This window comes from Varanus komodoensis, unplaced genomic scaffold (assembly GCF_004798865.1).
Source record: "Varanus komodoensis strain SLA01 unplaced genomic scaffold, ASM479886v1 scaffold54, whole genome shotgun sequence".
In the NCBI taxonomy this organism is placed as follows: Eukaryota; Metazoa; Chordata; class Lepidosauria; order Squamata; family Varanidae; genus Varanus; species Varanus komodoensis.
The window spans coordinates 143,847-150,350 of record NW_025336142.1 but is presented as its reverse complement, the minus strand read 5'-3'; positions in this window follow the sequence as shown (position 1 = coordinate 150,350).

The following is a 6,504-nucleotide window of genomic DNA, read 5'->3' as shown; positions in this document are numbered from 1 at the left end:
CGCCTCCCGCGCGGGGACAGCTCCTGGGGGCGGGCCGAGCAAGGGGGCCGGGCGAGTGGGAGGGGCGAGCGAGGCTCCGCCTCCGCCTCCTCCTCCCGCGCGGGGGCCGCTCCTGGGGGCGGGGCCCCGCGGTCGCTGGCCTGCGCTGCCGCCGCCGTTCCTCGGGAGGGCGCCCCGGGCCGCGCTCTTGGCCGCGGCGCAGCGAGCGCGGCGGAGCTGACCCGGCGGCCGGGAGCACATCTTTCGCGTGGCCGGGTGACCTGCGAGGCACCGCAGCGAGCGCTCGCCGGCCCCTCTCGTGCCCGTTGCGCGACTCTCGAGGCCTTTTCTGCCCGGCCGGCTCTTGCGTGCTGCCAATATTTCGTTTGTTGCGGCTGTTGCAAACTTATCTTCGTCTGATAAATTAATCGGATTTATTGATTTATGTACTTTAAAAAACCTTTCTGTGGTCTCATTATGGCATTTACTGGCCATTACTAATTGCTTTGCAGGATAATTTCTGCTGCAAGGCATTATAAAAACCCATTAAATGCAATATATACCTGTATCAGGTGACATGAGTTTCTTTGCTTGTTTGTTTATTTAAACCAAGAACACCCTGCCTTTCCTCTGAGCAGCTCAAGGCCTCTAACAAATAAGCCACAAATTAACCGTGTAAAACATTATATGCAAATTAACCTGGAAATTATAAAGCTGCAGGAAGAAATAGCAGAACCCTGCAGCAACTAGCAAATCAGGCCATGCCGAGAGAACTGGCTCCACGAAACCCCTCGCTGCCCAGCCACAGCCTCCCTCCAAAGTGGCTGGAGATTCTTCAGTACGGGGTGGGCGTCATTCCCCACAGAGGCCTCATCACGGCATGAACTGGTGAGAACAACTCCTGCCAACCTCTTGCAATCCCATAAGGTGACCTCCCTTATGGACTGTTGGAGCGCCCTGGACAGAACTTGATCCAGCAACTATCCAGTGGATCCGCAGTCGGCTGCAGAATCGGACTCGAAGGGCGCTCGCCAAGGGCACCCTCTCAGACCGGGGAGGGCAGCAACTGGGGTCCCGCAGGGCTCGGCCCTGGGCCCCATCCTCCTCAACGCGCTCGCTCGTGATTCTGGAACAGAGGAAAAGGCCTGCTGGCCTGGGTCCACTGTCCATCCAGGCCAGCACTCCATGCACACCGTGCCAAAGCAGCTGCCTTGAGGAGGATGGGCAAGAGAGGAGACGGTGGCATGAGACTTGCCTGCCTGCGCCCGGACCTCTTCTGCACAGCCTCTCTTGCTCGTCTCTCCTTCGCTCAGGCCTGAATCTGCGCCTGGTGCTGCTCCCCACTGCCTGAGGTTTACTACCAAAGATGTCCGGAGGTTGCCATGAGATCTCGCTGGGCCACACGGGCCCTCTGGCCCTTTCCACGATGTGGAGCTGCTGTCAAGGGAAAGATAACATGCCAGCGGGGGAATTCTCCCAGTAATTCAAGCTACTGGGGTAATTTTTTTTTGTCAAGGTGTTTTTCTGGAACAGCTTGGAAAGCTGCAAGCAAATGCAGCCATCAAGTTAAAGGAATAACTTTATGTTCCCATGTTTTAGAATCAATGGTCTCGAAACAAAAGGCTGCATTGTTGTGCCCATCCCTGCAAAAGCGCATAACAAAGCACCTGCCAGGCACCACTCCTGGCTCCATTCAGACGTCCTGGTTCACCTTTGAAAAGCCTGCTCACACTGGGAGCACACGGGCTGGCCCCACACGCCCCTTGGTTGGCGCCACTCCTTTGATGGCCTGCCAGGACCCCCCCCCCCCGCCTTCCCCCAGGGCCAAGGCTCAGTGGCCGCAGGGGAGGAAGGCAGGTGGCTGCCCCTGCCTGCGCTGCTCCCTTCCAGCTCCAGAAGCGGTGCTGAAAGTGCCCCCTCCTGAGCAGGGACAGGACCAAGGAGGCCAGCAGCCCCCTGCCAGGCCTGCTCAAGCGGGGCGGGGAGGGCGCAATTTGGCAGCTCCGCTTTGCAGCTACGGTATAAATTCACGGAGCTCGGGCTGCAAAGCGGCGCCGTGCGTGGCACTGCAGCGATGGTGAGTGCTCAGGGGGCTTTCCCGGGTAGCGCAGGGCGTCTTGCGCTTACTAGCTTGCATTCCCATCTGATTTTCAGCCCGGCCTTATGAACACTTTCTTCGAAGTGATGCATGCAGATTTCCGCATGACATGCTTCCTCACAGAGCTCAGATCCCTGGCCAGCGGAGTCTCCGTTTCCACAAGCTTTCAGGTGCCTCTGCACTGGGGGGCGATGCGCTCCCCGGGAGCCTGGCAGGAGCTCATGAGGGCCCCGCTCATCCCAACAGGCAGCCTTCTCCGTGCCGTGACCCTCCTACCCGCCTCTCCCATTTTGCAGACGCTCTGGCTGCTCTTCCTGCTGGTCGCCGCCGCCTTGTATGCCATATGCGAAGCCCAGTGCTTGGTAAAACCCGCCGGCAAGAAAGGTAGGAATTCCTGCTCACTCTGCACGTTCAGATGTGTCCTGCTTAGAACAGCTGAGCCAGTCCTTAGAGACGGAAGTCCTGATTCCTCTTAAAAATCTTTTCCAACTGTGAGTGTCCTACGGATGATTCGGACGACAGCTTCCAGCATTCCTGAGCATTGGCCAAGATGGCTAGAGCTGAGGGGAGCTGAAGTCCGGAGCATCCGGAGGGCGCCAGGATGGGGAAGGCTGTGCTGAAGCCACCAGAACGGAAGGCCCAGCGCGGCCCCACTGGGGCGCCGAGCGGGGAAGGCAGGCGGCTGCGGGCGCTTCCCCTCCTCTCCTCTCCCCACCTGCTGGGCAGCCGCAGCCACACTGTCCATCCCCCCAGGCACACAGCTGCCTTCCTCCTCCTCCTCCCGGTCGCAGGCATCGCATGTGCGTTGGCCTGACTGGTGCACGTCCACGAGGCAACCCAAGATGCAGCGCTACCCTGGACAGGCGCGCTTTCGCCTCGGGTCTCCCGGCGAGGCGCCGTCCCTGCACTGCCCGCCTCCTCCGCCTGTTCCAGGTTGCTTTCATGACGGACAGTGGCACCGCGTTGCTGCCGTGTGGAAAGCCAGCACCTGCCTGAGGTGCGAGTGCAAAGCCACGGAGCTGATCTGCTGCAGCCTGTAAGTGCCGGTTCGGGGGGGGGGGCAATTTTGGCCATGCTGCCAACGCTGGTGCCGCCCGGCCCTCACGCCCAACCCTGTCTCAATTATTCAGCGTTTCCAGACCCATCAACTACGACAAGAGGGTCTGCGTCGCCATGTTCCACCGGCAATCCTGCTCGATCAGAGTGGTGAAGAAGACCAACCCTGCAGAGAGCTGCCAGGTCTTCGCCGGCGTTGGGTAGCGGCCCCCCTTCATCTGAGCTCTTCCAGGAAGGCCGGGACAAGGAGGGAGGGGCGCACTCTCTGCACTACTTGCAAAATCGCAGGTGTGCTTGTTCTGTACTTTTCCGCCTCTACAGCGAGGCAGCTTGTGATTTTATCCAAGGAGCCTGATTCACTTTTTATTTTTTTGATCAGAGAATCATCGCGATCAACACTACTTCCTTAGATGAATGTGGCGAGGGCAGAGAGCTTCACAGCTCAGGGTGGTGCCTTTCTCAAAGCTACAGGAGGGTCTGGAAGGGGCAGAGGCAGGACGACCCCCCCGGGGGGCTTAAGCCGCATTCCCCAGAGGGGCTGGGACTGCTTTCTCAGCCCTGGATCCAGAGCATCTTAAGCCCTCCGAAGGAGCCTCCCGGGTTACAGAAGGGCAGGCAAACTGCCCTCCCTGCTCAGCCCCCAGTGCGAAGGGCGAGCGGCTCTATGGCCATCCGTGGTTCAAGAGTTGCTGCAATTATTTTAAACATTTCAAAGAATGAAAGATCCCTCCCCCACCCGCCCACAAGTGGCTCGCACATCCTAAAAATGCCCAGTACACAAGGTCTGCTTGCACCCCTCAGCTCTTCAGGCAATGTGGCGGCTCCCGTAAAAAGCACGCAAAAGCACCCCATTCTTTGTATTTGGCGGGGATGACCCGGGACATGTGCACATGGCTCCCAGCACAGCACGGGCCTTTCTCCCACTGCATCCGCCCCCTTCCTTATTAAATAAATGCTTTCCTGAAAACATTAGACGTCTATTTAGTCTTCAGTGTTGCATAATTGGGGTTTCGATGGGCAGATAATGAAAAAACAGGCAACACACACTCTGCGCAACTGGACCACTTGCTTTTATGGTCATTTCGGTAACTCCAAGCACAGCTGTGCGCAAGCAGGACTGGCTGCCTGCCTGGCTAGACATCTTTGGCACTGAGGAAGGCTAAAACCTCCACGGCAGTTTAGGGCTCCCGCCCATGGCTCTCCTGGCCCTCCATGGGTCATGCTGGCTGGGGCTTATGAAGCCAGAGCCCAAAGTCAATGGTCAGGAAAAGCGAGAAGGGCTGGCCCACACCTGGCAGGGGGGAGCAGTGTGGTCCTCTGGGCAAAGAGGATACTGGGATCTCATCCAGGGACTGGCACTTTGCACATGGACCCTGGACTTGTGCCCTCAAGTGCAGGGATTGCACACCAGCTGAATGTAACACACGGACGCCCCTCACTGCAAACACCCTTGCGTATCCAGTTCACAGCATGACTCCGCGCACTCGCCGCCAGCCACCCCTGCACGGCCTGGAGACCAGTGCGCAGTCCGGCCTCTTTGAGGCCACTGTCGCCATCATAGGGACCGAGGCACAGAGGGGCCAGAGTCCAAGGCGTGGCGACACTTGCGAACGCCGGGACCGTAGTCCCAGGCACCGGCCGAAGTCCGAGCTGCACTCCCAGCCAATCGCAGATGAGCATGGACCAGGAGTCCGGGGCAGCAGGTCCACACGAGGGGAGTGCCGCTTTGGAGCAGGAGCAGGAGCAGGCAAGGCTTCGCGGCAGGTCCGGGAGTGCAAGGTCCGCGGCCAAGGAGTCGCGTCACGCCAGGAAGCACCGCAGCAAGCGAGGAGGCCTGTGCTATGGAGGAGCTTCTGGGCGGAAGAGCCGGCTCTTGCAGAGCTCTTCCCCCACGGCTCCCCAGTGATGCTCGTAGGGCCCCGACAGCTGCTGCAGGCTGTGGATCCAGTCCTGCAGCTACCAGGGAAGCTGAGCTGGCCCTTGGCCAGGAGAGGGGGCCGAAAGCTGCCTCGGGTCCTGACAATGAGGACAGGGCCGGCCCCAGCAGACCCCGCACTCTGCACGCGCAGTGGCCAAGTGGCTGCCCACAGGCTCCCTCAGCGGGAGGGGTGCCAGGCCTCCTCCTGCCCAGCTCCTCGGCCCCTGTGCGAGTGGCATGGCAGGGCAGCTCTGGCTGAGGGGCGGCACATGGCCAGCCGGGCCCGCAGCCCCCGGTCCGGTCGCTCCTCCCTCAAGGAACCATCCGGCTGGCACTCAGCCCTGCTTGTAGGCTGCGTGAAGACCTCCCTTCTGCCTGTCCTAGGCCTCCCACCAGCCGGCTCCTCGGGGACCCTCTGGGCTCCGGCGGTGGGGCAGAGGGGGAATCCGTTCCGTTCTGAATTGTGCCAGGCCTGGAGCTGGCCTTCCTCACCGCGGCTGAGCCCGGGCCGAGGTTTTCGCGGTTTGCCTGCCAGGACCCCGAGGCCGCTCCTTGCCTGGTCCCTGCCAGCTCCATCTGCACCCGAGTGTGCTTGAGGCTGGGACTTGGTGCCCTGGCAGCGCTGGGGACAGCACGTCTTGCTCGGCGCCCGTGCTGCAGGCAACCTGGATCAGGCCTGCTGCCCCGACGGAAGGTTTGCCCTGCCATGGTGCCAGCAGTCGCGGTTCCCCAGCCAGGCATACAACCGGATCGGTACCTGGCAGATCCTGGAAACCCTGAGGCATAACAAATCTGGAGCGAAGCCATTTCAGGGGGGAAGACGGTCTATAGAACCTTTTAATTTGATCGGTGACAACCGGGGAAATGATCGTTGTTCTATTCATTAGCAGCTGAGAGAGTGATGAATGCACAACATTCCACCTTAATGGATTTAATTAAATCTCCAAGCTGCAGCTCTTGTTCCTGCAGGAAACAGATTGTGGGAAAGCTGCTTAGTGCTGGCCTGTCCACGTGAGGTCAGAAGAGGTAGGGTACAAGAGAGGTGCAATGCAAGTTCGTTTTTTTCTCCTCTGGATGCTGGTGGGGGCTCTGTCTGTGCTGTTTACACTCCTTGGGCAGATGCTGTAGTATTTGCCCCGTTTCTGCTCCGCCCAAGTAGCAATGCCCAAAGTGCTTGCAAAGAAAGTGGCTGATTCTCCTAGGCAGGTGCCGGCATGGCTGATCCGCTCTCCTACCCACGAGAGACCGGTTACAGTCCATTAAAATATCGCCATGTATCTTTCCCTCATGATTTCCCTTGCACATTACCTCTTAACATGTGTAACTGTTGCCTTTCCATGGAAGACTCAAGGATGACTTTCAAGGAGGTTAACTATACATAGAATTTAAGGGGCAACCATACGCACGCTTAGACAACCAGGGGTCTCCAGCTCCCAGCATGCACCTGCCAGCC